The sequence below is a fragment of the Drosophila innubila genome, chromosome X (genome assembly GCF_004354385.1).
Source record: "Drosophila innubila isolate TH190305 chromosome X, UK_Dinn_1.0, whole genome shotgun sequence".
Lineage (NCBI taxonomy): Eukaryota > Metazoa > Arthropoda > Insecta > Diptera > Drosophilidae > Drosophila > Drosophila innubila.
Window position 1 is genome coordinate 30,337,090 of NC_047626.1, and position 21,286 is coordinate 30,358,375.

The 21,286-nt window shown below is 33.3% G+C and overlaps 1 pseudogene; it reads right to left on the bottom strand.

The window, feature by feature from the left end:
- Positions 1-14,765: 14,765 nt before the first annotated feature.
- On the bottom strand, positions 14,766-20,994 carry LOC117793991 (annotated as a pseudogene).
- Between the last annotated feature and the right edge of the window lie 292 nt (positions 20,995-21,286).

A 21,286-nucleotide genomic window follows, 5' to 3' on the forward strand; every position in this document is an offset into this window, starting at 1 on the left:
TCATGTTGTTGACTACACATTATGCATATTTATATTAGTAACATATAACAATACACATATGTAAGTATACATCCCCAAAGTGGCCATGAAAACACAAACAAATGTGTATTAATTAAAGTTTGTATGTATCTCTGCTGGACTCAATTAAGTGTCTAGTAGTGCAGTTTACTTACAGTTGGGTTTCCATTCGACCTCGCTTCTCAATTGAGTTTTCCATCTTCGTTTTTGGCCAGCGAAATGGATGTAAATACCTTTGGCGTGCAGATGTGTATGTTGCCAATACAAATATGCATTAGATATAGAGTTGGGTCGTTTCGTTCTGAAAAGTTCAGATGAACGGGTCACTGAAATGACCGAGTGAACTTATTCAGTCTTTCATGAACTATTTATTTCAATTTGTTTATTTTGCTTTTTCACTGTTCAATAGTTTATTATACTTTACAAAAAGCGAAAATATTTCTTCTGCAAAACGCTTTTCTACCCACAACGTCGACACCTGTCCCAAATGTTGCCAGCCGACGGAAAATGACAAAATTGGTAACCTAAAAATTTTATTTTTTTTGTTTTTTTTTTTTTGGCAATTTCTTAATTTTGAAAGTAGAATTTTTAAGCTTTTTTCTGCATTTTTGTTGAATTTTCTGCATTTCTTAATATTTTTAGATATAAATTTCTAACTTTTTTCCCTTGAGATGAAAAGCCTCAAACATTCACTAATTGCTTACCTTAATTTTATGTAATTTCGAATTTTAAATTTTGTTAAAATTATTGATTCACTCCAAAGTTATGGTATTTAGATATTTGCAATACATAAATTTAAATTTATCGCTACTGGCGCCATCTCGACCTGAACAGATTCTGAATAATGAACTAAATAAACAAGCTCAGATGAACGGGTCATTGAAGTATGCAATTGAGTTTGTTCAGTAATTTGTGAACGAAACTGTTCATTGTGTCGCAAATTTTATCGATAACAAGTCAGCTGCTTCCACGGCTGCCACTTAATAAAATAAAAGTGCGCCAAAATGTAGAGCTGGAGAAAAATCGACTAAGGTATCGATTCGTCGAAATATTTTAGGAACTTTGGAAATCATCAATTTTTTAAGCATCGACATAGATGATTTTTTTTTACAAGCGTGCGTGTTGTAAGGCGTTATTTAAAAGTGTCTTTCATGAGCGTAATTTCATAAACTTGATTAAAAGCGTCAATTCATTGCTCAAGAAGTTTAGAATAGCTATAGTTTGGTGGTGGTGTTCAGAGATTATGGAAGTCAAATCCTTTAATTTTATTGTCATATTCAAGGGCGTAGGCAGTAGTGTAGTGTAGTGTGTGTAGGGGGGAACCTCCCCCCCACCCCTAATACTCATGGCTAACAAACTTTTAACCTTCTAAATCCACTCCAAATCCATTTCAAAATATATCTCTTATATAGTTATCAAACCTCTTAACTAGACATTGAAAAACCGGCCATCAGAGATGTTTAGCTTCCCATCAGATAACAAAAAAACTTTAAACTTAGTGCTTGAAAGGTTTTGAGAATATATTTCAGCTGTGGTACTATTCATAAAAGATACAGAAAATATTAACAACATTTTTAACTAGAGAAGTATTTTAAAAATTTGAAATTTGCTATACAGGTGTGTTCCATAAATCTCTAGGGATTTTGAAGAGAAATGTTTTTGAAAACAGCCGTATGAAATGTTGGTGTTCCTAAAATGTAGGAGATTAAATATTTTCGAACATATTTTTTTACATTATTATTCAATTTAAAGATATTTTAGTTCAATTTAATGAATATTTCATTTTGTCAAATCTCTCAAATTTTTTTAGACAATTGAAAGCAATGGCTTATTTTTTCAGGAACACCAACAATTGCTTTCGGTTGCTTTATCGCTCTTATAAATTTGTAAAACACACCTGATAGGCATTTTTATTTTATTTGAAAATCTATTTTATTTTATTATTTTATATGCTTTTTATAGAAAATTTGCAGAACATGCCCATAAAACTACACTCCGAAAAAGTCTAAACTTATTTAGTTTTGCAAAAAATGCACGACTTCTAATAACTAATGATAGTTAAAATTTGAAATAATTTTATGGAAGTCGACTTCAGTGACTTCGGAAATACATATTGAATATCAAAAATATGATATCACTCACATTTTGTAAACTCCGAAATTTTCAAAGAGCTATACTTAAAATCATTTCTTTAAAAAACTATAGAGATTATTGGTGTGTGGATATACAATGAAAAAATTTTTTTTGGTCCCCCTTACGCACAAAGCTGCCTACGCCCTTGGTCATATTATATTTATGGACATTTTTAATAGTGGGATTCCTGAAACAGATTCGGATTTAATTTATGGTTTAAGCAAATCTAAATCAGTTTCAGGAATGATCTTTTTTGCACACTGATTTGATTTTGATTTCGAGAATTAAAAAAATAGGCGGCATAACACATATTGACATATGAAAGTGTGAAATCTGTTTTTGTAAGACTTTTAATAATAGTTTGGTTGCAAAAGAGTATAATTAGAATAACACTATTTGTTTATAATGCTTAAGCTGCAATTTTACACATTAACAGCTCGTTTATTTTCTGAGTTTAATTAAGCAATTTTCGGGAACTAGCTTCAATTCTCACAGCCCTTTCTTAGCTGTCATATCCATCTAGGACATTTTTAGTAAATATTCAGCATTGAATATATAGTTATTAAATTATTTATTCTTGAAATGTCAGAAACTTTCAACATTCTTCAAATTAAAATCACCACAAAATGTAAACAAACATATGTTTTTATGTTCATTTAATATAAAATAATATAAAAAAACTCAATCAAAATAACATATTTAAGACTCCGAATAATTTTAAATTGATTCAAAAACTAGGTGGCATCTCGCTTGCTCGGGACGGAAACCAAATCCGAATCTGTTCAGGAATCCCACCAATGTATAAAAGGTAATAGGACAATATAACATGTATAAAGCCGTAATCCTTTGGCTAATGTAATTGAAACTTGAAATGGCGCCATAAAAATATCGATGTTTAATCATCGGCTTAAAAATTAAATCAACGGTTTGCCGAAACATCGATGATTCTCCAGCTCAACCAAAATGTTTAAAATAGCCGATTTCATCAAAACAAGCCAATTTCATGAAAACAACCCAATTCTTTTAAAACAACCAAATTATTTGCAAATGAAATTTTTTTAGCACATTTATACAAAAATTTTTTTTAATAAAAAAGTATTTAAATTAAAATAAAATCAAAAACCACATATTTCAAATTAACATTAACATTGAGAATTTCAGTGGTACAACACATTTATATTCTTAGTAACGAATATATATACGATAGATCCAAATTAAATTCTTAATAGTTTTCAAGGAGCTCTTGTTTAAACCAAAAAAGAGCCAATTCCAATAAAATAGTGCCGTTGCCAACAGGAAAAAAAAGAGCAAATTTTGCGAAAAACGCCGAGTGTGGCAGCCGTGGCTGCTTTATTACAAAGATTGTTATTGGCGCCATCATTCAAACTGAACAGATAACCAGCTGTAAATACCGAATAATACAAAAATGTCGCCCATTGCCAATCAGAAAATTCAAGAATATTTAGTATTTTCCTATAATTTCAGGCAGATCCAGTATATATTAAAAGTTTTCCACGCCCACTGTGGGGGGCGCAGTTTGCCAAAAACCGAGACTATTAATAAAACTTGTTGGTGATATGTGAATTTTGGCAAGTGTCTGCCTATGTCTTACACATCCTAAACAAATTTTATTCAAATCGGTCCACTATATCATATAGCTGCCCTACCGAAAAAAAAAACTTCTTTGTTCACCTAAGCTCAATTACATCACAGCGATCGAATCGAGCAGGGGACGGAGTTCCCTACTGGATAAAAAAAACTTACCATATTTGCATATAGTATTATTTAAGTGACAAAATTTAATTTTATTTTTCAAATGAAGGCATGATTTTAAATCACTCAAAATAAAATTCATAAAACATCACTCAAACTGCAGTGGTTTTATTGTGGCTTATAGTAAGATGCATTTTGCGTTTTCGAAATATTTTTGAAATTTAAATGAAGACTTTATAATCAGGCCACAGAAATCTCTGAGATTTTGGCTCGAGCTGATTTGCAAATCTCTCAAGCCAAACCGTAGGTGACACAAAATTTTGAGAGATTTAATTTTTCGGAGTTTTTAGTCCGAGTAAGGCAATACGAGAACGGCAAGAAAGAGTTTCTACCGTTCACCACAAAAATTTTATTAAAATGTATTGTTATTTTTTCTTCGTTTTAAAGTCGATTCCATAGTGTTAGTATTATATTTAATAAGTGGAAAATAACAATATTTTTGCGACTAATCGCTTGTAAATTAAATATAAAATATTCATTTATTTTGACCGCCAAAAAAAAGTTGTGCGACAGCCCTGCGATCATGTCAGCAGCTTAGTCTCTTATTCGATTGCTTGTGAATGGCAAATTGGTTTGTTTATATTTGTAATGTGCTGAAGTGAAGAAAGAAAGTTGCTGGCCATTGATTTCTTGCATAGGGAACAAGGAAAGGATCGGTCGCAGGTTTCTTTGAAGCGCATCGGTTCCACTGGCGACTGCTGACAGCACGTATGCGTTTTTTATGTTGATTATGTACAAACACAAAAAATATAGCTATTCTTATTTTGAACAGATTTCGATATAACTACCGTGTCGACAAGGACACATTTGTGGTGATTTTTAATTTAATCGAAGAAGACATGCCATCTCTTTCACACTTTGTAACAACCCAGCTCTTCTTCTTACTAAAGACATTCACACATACACACACTGCAAAAGTTGCCACCTAATAAAAAATCGAAGTGCTGCATTAACTTTTTTTGATTTACACTAAACTATTCACTGCTTAGAGCTGCAATTTTGTCCAGTAAAACTAATATGTTTTTATGTTCATTTAATATAAAAAAACTCAATCAAAATAACATTTTCAAGACTCCGAATAATTTTAAATTGATTCGAAAACTATGTGGCATCTCGTTTGCTCGGGACGGTTTTGTGCGTTACAAGTGAATGACATAGTGCACTAGAGATTTTATAGACATTTTGTATAATTAAAATCATGAATTAAAACCTATGTAATATTGAAATGCGTTAATACAGATAGTTATGAAATTGAATGACCTTTCTAAAGCATTAACACTTTTTATGAATAACAAGCTTTATATTAGTGTAATTGATAACATCCGGCGAAAATGATAGAGATTTAAAAAATCTTTTTTAACTCTGTGTCACCTAAAATCTCCTAAAGTTGATTTTGGTGGTTTTCGGTTGGTTTCGATTTCTGTGGCACCCCTGTATATGATATAGCTGTCAACAGAAAAAATAGTCAACAATTTAATACAAAGTTCTGCAAGGGCGTCAAATCTTCGGCGTCCCGAACGGCATCTAGGTAAAAGCCTAGGCAAAGGGTATCCGACTGTCGAGTGCGCTCGACTGATCCCTTTGTTTTTCTTTTTTGTGATTAAATGACCAAAATTAAAAGATGATGTTTCGCCATGCTCGGTTACATTTACCCAATGCATTTGCAATTGCGATTGCAGGCTGCGTTACGTTTCCGCTTTGTTTGAGGCCTGTCGATTGCATGTTGTAACAGGTTGAATTGTAGCAGCACCGACAGCAGCAGCAGCTGATAAAAGTATCTCAAATGTAAAATTCTTAACGTTTCGTTTTGAATTTATTTGTTTTTTTTTTGTTTTCTTGTTCTTGCTTGCGTCTGTGGCAGCATTTCTGGCGGCTTAGTTGGGTCCAAGTCGAACGATTGGGGTTGGGACTCACTGCACACACGGTTTTGTGTTGGTTTCGGGCTCGAGTTCGGAATCAGTTCAGGGTTTGGGTCTGTTACTGCGCGGAATGCATTTACGTATTTCTTTTTTCCCATTTGCCTGGTCTGTTGTAATTGGCAATGAAAAATTCCAAGTGTTTTTCAAAGTGCTCTTTAGATGGCCTAATATAAGCCAACAAACAAACAAAGAAAGCAATTTCACAACATGCACACCTACCTACACACACACGTCAATGTATGCATATTTGTAATTGTGTAAGCATCTCCATATATAAGTAAAAATGTACTTTAGTTCAAAAGTAAGTAATACAATAACATGTGGAAACCAAACAATAGCAGAAAACTTGCAGCTAACACAGTTGTTCAGAGATGCCCCATGCCTCCATGTCCACCTTGACGGGCTACTTACATACACACACATACATACATATATACACACTTATACATATGAAAACCTTTCGTATTCCTGCTCTTCATGTTGTTATATATCAAGGTACAAAAAACCAAAGCCATATTAAAATTCCAAAGCGCAAACGAAAATATTAGTGCACAGTGCCTGCATTTTACTCATTTAATGTGAAATATTTTGCCATTTACGTGAAAAACACGCACGATATTTATTTAATTTAATTTTTATTCGTACAATACGATAATGCATTTAAATATATCTTCAAATACTTGCAAAATATTGTATACATTCCGAAGAGCATCCAAAACGAAAAGAATTTTTACTCAGTCAGAATATGTTGTGTTATAAAGTTCTCAGAAATTTGACAATGACACTTGATTTAATTCAAAAAAAAATCGGGAAGGATATAGTTGTGATCCCGACCATAGAATACCCGTTACTAATTTACTATATTTAAAAGTAATTTAGAGAAATTACTTGTATATATTATATAATAATAATAGATATCGTTAATTACCACATAAAACTTATTTTCTTAAAAACTGATGGTGTTGTGGTTTTCGCGGATTTGCGAGGGCGGAGGGGCGTGACGGAAATTTGAAACAAACTTCACCTGCTCCAACGCATTTGGAGTCTGTGTGCCAAATTTGGTTGCTCTATTTCGTATAGTCTCTGAGAACTAGGCGCTGACACAGACGGACGGACGGACAAACACACATGGCTATATCGACTCGGCTGTTGATGCTGATTAAGAATATATATACTTTATAGGGTCTCCCTGTTACATACACTCCTACGAAAACAATATTCCCTTTACTTTTTTTTTAAGTAGCTGGTATTATCAAAGTCATAATCCTAAATACTGATCAAAGCTAGCATAGTTGGTCCGATAGACCAAGAGACATCAATTTTCGAATTAAGAAAATAATGATTTAGCTTTTTTTTTTAGATTTTTTTTGTTTAAAATTCTTGGAAAAGTAAAAAAAAATTGATAACATTTTCTTTTTTATTTTATTCACATAGCTGCATTATTAATTGTCGTTTAAGAAATAATTCATTAAAATCTATGGAGAAACGGCTAGTAATTAGCATACGAGTATAAACCATGAAACAAGTTTTAAGCAAAGGTTGATTTTCGACTGATCGGTCGCAGGTTGTATAAGGCAATACGAAGTTTATAATTTGTAAGTTTGGTACAGATAACTTAAAAAATAAAAAAGTTTTTCATGCTAAAGTTAGCTTATCGACCGCTCGAATCGATCGTTCCTATGGCAGCTGTATGATATAGTGGTCCGATTTCTGCCAAATTTGGTTAGGATGTAATAAGAAATTAAAGATACCCAATTTATGAGTTTGATTGAGATCCCACAAAAAAAACCTCTACATGAGTTAAAAGTCTAGTGACAAAAGCAATTATTATCCCAAAATTTCTGATATCCAATTTTGTGACGAACAAAATTCAGTTTAATATAAAAACTTTAAATAAAAATATAAATTAATAAAAAAAAAACGAAAATTGGCATTGTGCACTGTGCGCAAAAAGGGTGAGCTTCTTTGTACATAACATTTACTTTTTGCGCAGTACCAATATCTCTTTTTTTTAATTATTTATATTTTATTTAAAATTTTATCAATAATATCAGAAATTGGGCTAGAAATTGCTTTCGTCACTAGACTTTACCTCGTGTAAAGGTTTTTTGTGATATTAGAAATGTTTGCAATTCCTTTTGCTTTTGACATGGTAACTTTATCATTAATGCTGGCATATAGTAAAATATATAAATTTATTTGTTGAATTTCTTTCATATTTAAAACATTTTTCTTAAATTATAAAAAAAAAACTAGGGGTTCCGCTCGCTTCGCTCCTGTTGCTACAGTCGAGCATACACTACTGTCAGACACCCCGTATTTACTATGAAAAAAGGTTTTTCATACTAAAACTTGGATTTCGCCCGATCGGTCCTATTACAGCTGTATGATATATTGGCTTGATTAGAACCAACTTTGGCCAGAATCTAGAAGTCTAATTTAAATGCACATTCTATTAGTTTGGTTACAATATCCCGTAAAACAAAAAAGTTTTCATGCTAAGACTTGATATTGGACCGATCGGTCCTACGACAGCTATCCGATATAGTGCTCCGATTTGAACCAACTTTGGTTAGGATATATAAAGCCAAGTTAAATGCATGTTGTATTAGTTTGGTTAATACAAACTTGATTTTCGCCTGATTGGTCCCTATGACATATGATATAGTGGTCCGACGTGAACCAACTTCGGTCAGGATGTATAAAACTAACTTAAATGCATATTCTCTTAATTTTGTTAAAATATTTCATTAAACAAAAAGTTTTTCATACTAAAACCTAATTTTGATTCGATCGGTCCTATGACAGCTATATGATTTAGTGGTCCGGTTTGAACCAACTTTAATCAGGATATAAAACCAAGTTTTCGTACTAAAACGTGATTTTCGACAGATAGAAAAATGTATATATTCAGTTAACAGGTTATATCTTCCAAACCCTCAGCCAAAATTTATGTTTTATATACCAAAAAACTACAACATACTCAAATTTAATAGAGCCGTTTTGTCAGAAATCCGCCAAAATGGAAGATAAAAACTTTATTTCATGTTACCTGAGGTATGCCAAAAGCCCTCAAACACACCATTCCAATGATATATAGAACATATCTGTAGCTTCTATAGTTTGGAAACTGCTGAGGCTTCAATTTAAGCGGTATTAGCGTTCTCCCGCTTAACTAGCGATTTTCAAAAGTCGTAGAACAAACATTTATAGATTTTTGAAATGGAATAGATCCCCATCACTACATCTAAGTTTTATTTTGCGCTTTGATACAAAAACAGACAAACAAACAAACTAACTTTTCATTTCATTTTGAGAAGTCCACTAAAATTTCAAATTTATTTATCTTTTGATTCAGTTATGATTTTAGATCGAGGTAGGTAAAAAAAATAAAATTTTACTAAAAGGCCCCAACAGCCCCATTAGCTGCAATCATTGAAATTTTTCCTTCCACTTACACCCCGTATTTCATGACTCAGGTGAGTTAGAATTTTCGTTTTTTAAAATTAATTTATATTTTTATTTAACGTTTTAATATTAAACTTTATTTTGCTCGTCACAAAAATGGATATCAGAAATTTTGGGGCTGGAATATGGTTTCGTCACTAGACTTTTACCTCGTGTAGAGGTTTTTTTTGTGGGATAAATATTCACACATAAGTATTTCCGATTGGCATGAACAGCCTGAGTCATCGTGCCATGTACGCCAGTGTGTATAAAATAATTTATGTATCTCTTGAGGGTCTGTGAATTATTAAGAAATTAGTAAAAGTTCTTATAAATAGTATGTACCAATATTTATTATTTGATCTGTAATGGGAAGATCATGGAGAATATCATTCGAAAGTTGGAAAATCCATTTTCGAATATTGACCTGCGTTAATTCGCTGATAGTTTTTTGATGTACTGTTGTACCTTATATTATAATGAAAGGACAAATTTTGGAACAAAAATATATACAAGATGAAAGATGTGTGTATTTAAAATACATCCATAAATATGTATGTCTGTATGTGCAAATAAATGAATCGTTTATTTAAAATTTAAACTTTAAATACAAAAGTTTTTCGGCTAGACTTTAATGCCGTTGATTAGTAAGTATAAGTATTCATGTGTATATATGTATGTAATACTTTGTATGTACATATGTATAATATTGCTATGTATCGGAATATCTCATCTTGAATTGTACTCGTATTTTATTCGTTTTCTTGTCTAGTCTGGTCTTGTGCTGCGTTTATATATAGATAAAACCAACCGACTGCGGATCAACATAGACATCGACATCGACATCAACCGACGGCACACATGCTGAGCTGTTTTGTTCACTTTCAGCACACTAGCCTTAATGTCTAATGATGTTTTGCCCTTACACGTGAAGTAGAAAATTATTTATTTTAGTGCGCACAGAGTCAAATCAAATAATGAACGAACCTTTCTAGAATAAATCGGCAAGTATTGAGTGTTCCAATAGAACAGGTCACTGCCGTCCCAAGACATTTGCTATTTCTCTACATGCATGCACATGTATATGTATGTATTTACAGACGAGTGCAAAATAATAAGAACATCATAATTCAACGTTAACGTTGTAAAAATAATTCATTTCAAATATGTATAATCTTTTTATTACACTAGGCAACAAATTTTGAATTTTTATACCCGTTACTTATTTTCTTCTGAATAGAAGCAAACCGACTTTTGGATAGATATAAATCCTACTTCTGTCATCATTACTTGAGAATGCCACAACCGATTAATTAACTATTAAACTATGAACTATTAATTTTTGAATTAAGAAAATGTTGTTTTTTTAAGCTTTTCTTACTTTAAAATTCAAGCAAAACTCAAAAAAAATTTTAAACTCGATTTAATTTTTTTTGCAAAGCTGCATTAATTGAGCGTCGTTTAAGATATGATTCATTAAAATCTATGGAGAAACGGCGATATAATAAAACTTTATATCTATGCAAGTTTTTCTGGATTTTCATGACTTCCTTGTAGAGCGGCATGACCTTTAATATAAAATTTTTTTTTTTTTTTTTTGTCTTTTTAAATATCCCTAACCAAGCTCGCAGAATTTAAATTTTTGTTATTGTCTTACACATTATGACCAAAGTTGGTTCAAATCGATCAACTATATCATATAACTGCCATAGGAACGATCGGTCGAAAATCAAGTTTTAGTATGAAAAACTTTTTGTTTTTTGAGATATTTTAACTAAACTGACAGAATATGCATTTTAGATGGTCATTTGAACTATTAACTTTGTTTATATATATAGCTAATTACACATCGTAAAGTATGTTAACCGTTAAAATCTATGGAAATGCGGCTAAGTAAGTAGCATATAAACAATGAAACAAGTTTTTTCTCATAGTTTATTTTCGACTGATCGGTCCCAAATCAGCTTTATGTTATTGTGGTCCGATTCAAACCAACCTTGGACAGGTTCTATAAGACGATACGAGATTCTTAATTTGTAAGTTTGGTACAGATAACTTAAAAAATAAAAAGTTTTCTTATTAAAGTTGCTTATCGACCGTTTGTATCGATCGTTCCTATGGCAGCTATATGATATAGTGGTCCGGTTTCAACCAAATTTGGTAGGGATATAAAGGGCAATTAAAACATCCAATTTATGAGTTTTTTTTGAGATATCTCAAAAATAAAAAAAGTTGTTTATACTAAAACTTGATTTTGTACCGATAGTCTCGGTCCGATACACATTTGTACATAGATTACACAATTTGTGAGTTTGGTTAAAATATCTTAAAAAAAAAGTGTTAACGCAACACACAAGAATAACAAAATTATGATGGTAACTCTGTTGCTTTAGTTGTGCTTTTCTTTTAAAAACGCACAACTGATTAGATTACATTAAGGATATAGGGAATGGAAAATGACGAAAGTTAAGGATACTTAGTATATGTATGTATTTTTCTATTTTATTAAAAAAAATTAAAAATTTATATTATTTGGGCCGACAGATTGTTTCAGCCTTAAGCTAGGTATGGACATATGTATGAACCGTTTCTAAGTTAGCTAGATATAAATTGAGCCAGCGCTTTAGCTGGTTTGTTTGGAGAACGGATAACACAGAGTTGCCAGATCAAGAAATTGTCGTTTTTCAACACTGCTAGCTTTTAGCTCGGGTGACTGCGAAAATATGGAATTGTTCAAACATTGGAAGCCTGACAAGCTACAAATTGCCGCTATTCATTTGAAAATTAAACAAAGACGTCTGGAGTTTTCAACCAGGACAAAACTGCAAGAATATTAGCTAAAGCTGAAACAATCTGTCATTAAAATATATAAATTAGTAATTTTTATTAATAAAATAGAAGAATCCACATAACTTTTATGTGTCTTTGCACATTCTTCTTATTTGAATTATAATACAAAACCTACACTTTCGACATTTTCCATTCCCTATGCCTCCTTAATGTAATCTAATCAGTTGTGCGTTTTTAAAATGTAAACAAAGCACAACTAACGCAACAGAGTTACCATCATAAATTTAGTATTATTTTTGTGTTGCGTTGGCAGCACTGACATTTGCTCGCCAACAGCTAAATATTGAGCACTTTTCCTTCGCTTGTGTAAAATCTTATGTCCATACCCAGCTTAAATGAGATTTTCGACCGATCGTACCAATAGCTGCTATATTGAATAGTGATCTGATTTGAGCCAAATTTGGTAGGGATATATGAAATCGTACCAGATATACAACCTGTGCGATTGGTTAATATATCTCAAGAAATAACACAACTTTTCATACTAAAGATAGATTTTCGACCGATCGTTCCTATGGCAGCTATATGATATCCGATTTTAACCAAATGTGGTCAAAATGTGTAAGACAACATCAAATTGATTTCCTGTGTGCTTGGTTAAGATATCTCAAAGCACAAAAAATTTTCATACTTAAGGTCATGCCGCTCTACAGGAAGTCATAAAATCAAGAAAAACTTGCATAGATATAAAATTTTATTATATCGCCGTTTCTCCATAGATTTTATATAATCATATCTTAAGCGACGCTCAATAAATGCAGCTCTGCAAAAAAACCGAAGTTCAAAACTTTTCAGTTTTCCTTGAATTCTAAAAAAAAGCTAAAACAAAAGCTTAAAAGAAACAAAATTTCTTAATTCAAAAATTAATAGCATTAAACTACTGGCATAAATAATAGACTGTGTACAGATATATTCAATAGCTTTCAGAAAAGTTACGTTATTCAAAATCGGTTTTGGCACTCTCGAGTAATAATGATAAAAGTGGGCGCATTTCTAAAAAACGGCAAGAAAAGCCAAATTTTAAAAATTTCAAAAAAAATCTCCCATTAAAATAAGAAAAAAATGTTTTCGTCGTTTCTAGCCCAATATCTTTAAAAAAGTCGGTTTTGTCAATTCAGATTTGGGCTGTTGATTAGTGTTATCAGCGACCGTAACGATTATAATTTTTAAAAAAAAAATTATGAAATACAATTATTTTTTTATTTTATTAAAGAAATTCTTTTAATTATTAAAATAAATTCAAATAATATAAATAAAAAAAGAAATTTTATTTTCAATTTTTTATAAAACTTAAATTATAACCTTTTTTTTTATTTTTTATTTTAAAAATTATACAATTATAAAATTGGAAATAAAAATAAAATTCAAAATTTAAGATTTAAAGAGTAAATGCGGCTTTTTCTGGTTATAGTTCTTAAGCATTTTCTGGCTTTAGCATCGTTTACTTCTTTCTTAACATCTCTGCCAATTGGATTAAGGTCTGACAATTGAGCAGTTCACTTAATAACATCGATATTATGGAAAGGTGGTCTTATTATTTTATGCACGTCTGTATGTACTTACTAGTTTGTATGCATGTGTATGTGTATGTATGTACAGGCAAATGTAGGCATATAGTGGGCGGCTGGGTCAGCAGACTAGCATAAACATACATAGATAGAAGCACTGGCACACAATGAGTTACAACTGTAAAGTCGATTGCTGTTAAAGCGCTCAAGTGCTCAAGAATGAGACTGCGACTGCGACTGAAAGACGACTGAAAAGGCGACAAAACTGACGCTGCATAGCTTGCGCTGGCATGGCAAAAACGAAACTGACTTGCCGAATGTCGCGCGCTCTGGGCGAGCAAACGACACAATCACAACCCCAGGTGTCCACCAAACACAACCCTATCGTGGTTAAGAGAAGTGGTTGAGTTACATCCATTTAATTCTATCTCCATTCAATTACTATGTGAGTGTTTGTGTGGTGCGTGTATCCACAATAATTATGGCCATTTCATAATTTGTAGTTTGGCTTCAGGCGCAAATAGTGCATCTTTGATGAATAGCCCCCACAACGCCTTTTGTACATTCTCTGTGCGCTCCGCTCAGTTTGGATTGCCACTCATGTATGAGTGGAAGAATTGAGTGAAATGGCAGGAACAGCTGTTAAGAGACCCAGCAACATGCACCACAAAGCGGCAACGTACTCCGCCAATATGCGCAACAAGGTCGATGTTCAGGCAACCCCAATCAACAAATATTGTATATATGTATGTACATTGTACATTCACTAGACCTACATTTGTAAAATCTATGGTTACAGTTACTAAAGTAATTATTTTGACATTAAAATCACAAATTTTAATTATTGAAATAGTTTTAACCTTTAGATTAATAATTTTCTTTTTAACTGGTTCTAAGAATCATAACAACTAAAACCAAAAAGAAAAACTAGTTAGAAATTCAAAGCAAGCTCGACTGTGAGAGACCTGCACATATTGTGTAAAAAAAAATGAAGTGTGTGGTCAAAATCGAATAATGAAGCAATCCAACATGCACTCTATGCATTATTCCACCTACAAAAAGTATACAGTCGAACTCCCTAACTCGAACATCTATAACTGAATTTTCTCTGAGCAAATTACAAGCTTACCTCAAACTTCCATAAGTCGAATTTCTCCATAACTCGAACAAATATATTGGCACGTGTCTGTAAGTCAATTTTGGGATAAATCACCAATAAATTGAAACGCGTTTTTTCAGAAGAATTAGAGAAAATTTCAAAGTTAAGGTATAGTAAAGATAAAGTAAATGCAATTTAAAGTGTATGACTTTTAGTAACTAATTTCTTATTTTTCAAGTTTTGTTTAACTTTAACGATACCAAAATTTAGCAGCTCTTAATGTGAATGTATGGGTTTGTAGTCACTAGTTTCAGATTTTGTATTTTTAAATAAGTTTACAGCCTAACAAGATAAATACAAAATTAAAAGATCACATTTTACATGAATGAAAAAATTCCATAACTTGTAGTCTCCATAAGTGAACTTTTTCTTTTAATAATGGTGCATATAATATGGGCATTTCCACGAAAAGTTCCACCGCGGCCAAGAACTTCAAACTAATCAAAACACATCATGCTAAATTTTCTTTAAAAAAATAAATCGTTGAAATGCTATGGAAATGCTCATATATGTACCTACCCACTGTTGAAAAATCCGATATTTTTGCCTTTAATCCAATTTTTTTTTTGTGATATTGAAGCTTGAAAATTTTTTAATTTTCTAAATCTAGATACTCAGGATAGAACAAAAATAATTTAAGTAGATTTTCAGGATGTTTGAGGCTCTGATTAAAGTCAGCTGAATTAGTTGCCATGTGAACTGAAAAAGCGTGGCAAATTTCCTTGCAACTTGCAGCGCGAATTGTGATTGTTTTGTTGGCATAGAAATAAGTGTAAATATGAAAAATGTTAATTAAGGTATCTTTAAAAAAGTTGTTAGAAAATTTTTTAGTATTTGTGTTTAATTGTGCAATTTGTTCAGTATGGCTCACGTGTATTATTAGCTCAAAACTAATAGATTTGTTCATGTTCCATGAGTATTACTTTTTCACATCACAACAGTTTTGTTGAAAGGTTGTTAACTAAACCATCTAGAATCAGATGTCATTATAACTTTGCCCTTTTCTTAAAAACACATGTTGCGGATGTACATTTATGATAAAATCGATTATTCTCAAAGTCAGTAAGAGGGGGTGAAGACAAGGTCAATTAAAAAAACAAACAAAAAAGTATAAATTCTAATTCAGTTTAACTAACAAATATCCAAAATTTTAAGTGCTTAGCATTACATTTATAATTTTTTTTAATTGAAATTTTTGTATTGGTCGAAGAGAGAGGGAAGAAAGATAAGATCGAGTAAAAAAAAATAGTGATGTAAAAATATATCGAAATATCGACAGCTCGATTTTCGTGGACGTGATTATCAAGTACTTCAACTCGATGAATTTTTGACGATCCATCGGGTTGAATTTATCGGTTTCCATGAAAAAACTCTCACTGGGGCTTGTTCATCGTAGTTGAATTTCCAGAATTAAACTAAGTCCTTCAATTTTTTAAGAGCGTCCGTAATAAATAATCTACAAAATTGTCATAAATTGTCAGAACAATGCAAGAAAAATAAGATTTCTAAAAGAGTACGAGTGTTAATGTGATTACAATCAAATTAAAAAAAGTTTTTTGAAAAAAACTGATATTTGCAGCTGAATCTACGTGTCTGTTGCATGTCCAGATTGTGGCAAGTGAGCTGCTGTGGGTGTTGTGGAGGCAAATGATGATGTTGTGAAAGATGGGGCAGGGATGATTATGAGAATGCGGTTGAGAATGCTGCTGATGATGCACATGACGTTGACAATAATGGAGTTATTGGCCTGAATGTAAGGCTCCATTTGATTGAGACTTATGCAGCTGCGGCTGAGCAAATCGGGTGCTGGATATTCGCCATATCCATAGTCCAGTTGCACATTGTGACGTGGATGCCGCGCCGAGGAGTGTCTCATCAACATGGGCGTTGGCAGATGTCCATTGAGATGACCACGTTGCTGTTCCTGTTGGTGTTGGTGTTTGCTGCTGCGGATGCTCCTGTGGCTCGCTAATGAAGAAGATGATGATGCCAGAGATGGCAGCGGCAGCTGAGCAAATGTAATATCCGGCACGTCCGTATTTCAGGGAGTAATCGTTGAGGAATGAGGTAAGGCACACTTATAAGCACCGAACAGACTGAACACCGCGAATGAAACCTAGAATAAAAAAGTAGAAAGATTTAGCACTTAAAGAAGAGTGTACAGTCGAATGTGCTCGACTGTAAGATACCCGTTACCCATAAATTTGTAGCCTTTCAATAAAATCGCGACCAACAAACCAAAAAATTTTTAAAAAAAACTAGTCGGAAAGACTGTAGTCGGAGGAGGGCGTGGCTTACATTTAAAACAAACTTGATCTTCTTTGGATATATAAAAGTTTGTTACTGTTTTATTACTCTACCACTTATAGTCTCGGAGTTCCTTATTGCGGGGGCGGAAGGACAGTGACAAGTTTTTAAAACAAACTTGACCTATGTGTGAAAGTTTGGTTTCTCTATCTCTTATAGTCTCTGAGATCTAGGAGCTCACACAGACGGACAGACGGACAGACTCACATGGCTATATCGACTCGGCTGATGATATATTTCTTAAATAGCTCTTGCTATTAAAATCCGAAACTTTTAGGGATGATCGTATCTAATTATTAGAGAAGATTGAAACTAATTTATTTAAATTGCTTTAAATTTCAACAACTTAAATTTAATTCAATTCTCGAATTTTTGCGATATTAAATGAAGCCTAAGATATTCACTTCCCATAAATTCTGTCGAAAGTGAAAATCGGAGCAGGCCTGTACTATATTTCTTTATAATGTGAAAAAAACCTACCCCAGGCCTTGGAGAAGTGTTTAAGTTTAATGCGTTCCAGCGCCAAAATTTTTAACGAATATTGAAAGCCGCCCAAACCGATGCCATAAAGCCAACTGAGGATGCAAAGTCCCTTGTAGCCCATGACAAAGGATAGAAAGAGTATGGCCAAAGCAACAATGGCTAGAAAGAGCTGCAAAGAGAACAATACATGAGTCACTTTGAGAGGTGTAGTAAATTGAACTCACCTGAGTAACGATTTTGGTATTGATCACAAAGTGTTTGATGACAAAACAGCGACGGAGCAGAGCACCAGCTAAAACCACACCCAATGCCATGGAGATGCCCAAGAAGGTTTGTAGCAGCACCAATTCCTGAACATCGGATCCCTCTTTGGCGGCATTTAGGGCCTGCAACAAAGCCATCTATTTTACCAATAAATTTTGAGAAGATTTTAACTTGGAACTTACCATGAGGAACATGGGCGTATAAATGCCAAATGCTGCAACGCTTGAGGTCATTAAAAGGATTTTAACTGTTACATTTCAGGGATGATATGTCCAAAAATAAATAACGAGTTGGCGATTCCACTACATGACTGAGCTTTTTCTTTTCCTCAACTTGACAAAAAACAAATAAAAAAGGAGAATACAATTTGTTAGTTCTGAAATTAAGTTAAGATTTCTGATTGTGATTTACCTTTTGCGTTGATTCTTTAAGTGTTGAATGGCCCGACGTTGCGGATGGTATAATGATGCTGGTCGATACATGAGACCCATGAAAAGCTGAGCGCCGTTAGAGCGGCCACAATCTAGACCAAGGCGCCAGCCGGCCTTGCCAACGCCCTCCTTCAATATCACGGAGAATAGCAATGCCGACTCCTCGCCGGACATGGCCACCATTTCAACGAATTGCCGCCGACGCTTAAAGTAATTGCCCAACATCACCGTGGAGGCTTCACGCACCATGGAAACCCCAATGCCAAATACGATGCCTAATGAGTGAGATATATATATATATATATATATTATATACATATATATTAAGTATACGCACCATAACTGAACACGACCTGACCGAATTCCGTGGCAAATGATGTAAACAGAATTCCCAACGGCATCACAAGTCCCCCACAATGGAGAGCATTCAGATGGAACGCTCGACACAACGACACCACAAATGGTATGGCCAACATTGAAATAGACCAGCTCAAAGCCCAAGAGCTCTGCAAAGTGAATAGAATTTGTTTTTAAATAATATGAATTAGCAAGGAACAAAAGTCTCTGGATAACTAAGCTTTAATAGAAAATGTAATAAGAGCATACAATATGTCATGTAATTGCTTTGGCAAATACAAAAAAAATGTCACTTTTTCTGCTCAAATCCAGGGAATCTCATTTTATCAATCTAATTTAAATGCCACAAGCAACTATAATAATATAAGAAACAATTTAAGCTCTAAGATGACGATTTTCTCCATATATGAATCATTTAATTTTATCAGAACTATGATTTGACTGTATATAGAATATGAATTTATTATATAATTCATTCAATTCATTCAGCATATTAAGTCATTTCGTATTATTGGCATAGATCTAAAAAATGAAGAGAATTCAAGTATCTGTAGAGTCTATTTTCATAAATGCACTTAAAGATATTTGTTGTGGAAAATATTTTTTTGTTACATCTGAATTAAATTTAATATCTATTTATAGATGAAAGTTTGATTTATAACATCTACAATTGTACTGGAAAAGAAGTTATTTAAATTTCCCTTAGTGCTTACTTCAGTTACATATTAAATGTTCCTAGAATATTTAGTCAAATGAGAATGCATTGTTGTGAAGTAATTCCTCTATACATAGTTTAAACTTTTTTAACCTCTCTCAAATTGTGCAGGTATTTAATTAGCTTGTGATTTCGCATCCAATTAAATTCCTACTAACGCTTGTACACGCATTCCATATACTGATAAGGAATGAGCACACAGTCTAAGCTAAACACTCGTATCCCAGTTGCATTTACATTTGGGAGTTGCAATTTGGAAGCTGGATAAACAGTTGAATGCACTTACCAATGCCACTTGTGTTATGCAAATGCTGCACGGCATAGTACAACAGCAAACCATAGCTCAGTTGCAGACCCGTGGTCAGAATATGAACCAGAAAGGATACGCCACAGATGATCCAGCCCCAACCGCCATCAGGATAGAAATACTGCAATGAAAAACGTAGAAAGCCACAGTTTGAGATTATCTACAGTTTTACGATCTTAGTGCTTTAGTGTAATAAGACAGGCAATTCCAAAAGCATTTTGATTTAACATACATTACAGTTAGACACTCATTGTATTAGTTTGAGAGGCATTATAATGTGTTAAATTGACTTTTTATGCCCTGAAACGGTTTTTAATAGTAATGTTTTAAAATTTAAACTTGTTTCTTAAGATTTATTTTCTTAAATTCAAATTCGTGTATTTTATATCGACATTAAATATTTTTGATTAATTCTTACAGTTTGGAAAGTATAAAAGATGGTCAAACATTAAACAGGCTAACGCCTTAAAAGCCATGCTTTGTTTTTTTATTAAGTCTCTTATCCTTAAATATATATATATGGTCATGAATTAAACGTATCGGCACACTAAAATAAAAGTCTAAATTCTATAAATTTAAAAAAACATAGAATAATATTAATGTACATACTGGCGATTATAATAATAAAATACTACTACTACGACTACTTTAAAACTTAAGAAACATTAACAAAACATTTTTTTTTTTTTTTTTTATTATTATTATTGATTTGAACATTGAGTATTAAGATTAATTTGTTGAATAAATTACATAAATTTTTATGAAATTGCAGTTAGAAAGGCTCTACATTTAGGTTTAAAAGCTATGCAGTTTGAAAGCAACTGGACTCACCTGTCGTATGCGTGTTGTGTCGACACCTGTGCGTCGCAATGCGGGAATATTGCGATGCAACAAATGAAACTCACGATCAGCGAGAGCCGGAAAAGCTGAATCCTCCTCATCCGTAATATGACTGGGATGATGCCCATCGAACCTGTGGCAACGAAACAATTGATTGTTAATTGAACGAAAATGCGCAGGACAAAGCTCATTACTTACCCGCAGCCGCCATTGGGCATAAGTGGCTTCGGTGGTGGCGGGATGCCTCTTTGTTGTTGCTGCTGTTGTTGTTGTAAGTGCTGCTGCTGTTGGCTGCTGGTGATACCAATTATCGCAGAGACAGAGCTGAGGGGCGTAGTGGGGCGGATTGCAACAGCAGGCATTAGGATTCAGATTGGGATTGGGATTGATTGGCATTGCTTGGTGCATACCAGCGTGCTGGCTCAGGTGGTGGCATTGTTGGTGCTGCTGATGCTGCGGTGCAATGGCGACTACAGGGCGCATGATGAACTTGCTGATCAATGCTGGGCAATGTGGCATAGCTGCCAAAATTGTCACAGTGCTGTCGGGTGGAAAACGAACTGACGGATTTGTATTTGATTCAAATTTGGGGCATGACAATGGCGACTCAATGGTGGCAGCAGTGTTTGTGGCTGCTGCATTGTTGTTGCTGTCGCTGTTGCTGTTGTTGGCATTTGAGACTCTTGTTGTTGCTGTTGCTGTTGCTGTTGCTCAGTTGCTGCCAGATTGAGAGACGCGGACATGAGACCCACCAGGCCAGCGGTTGATTGTTAAA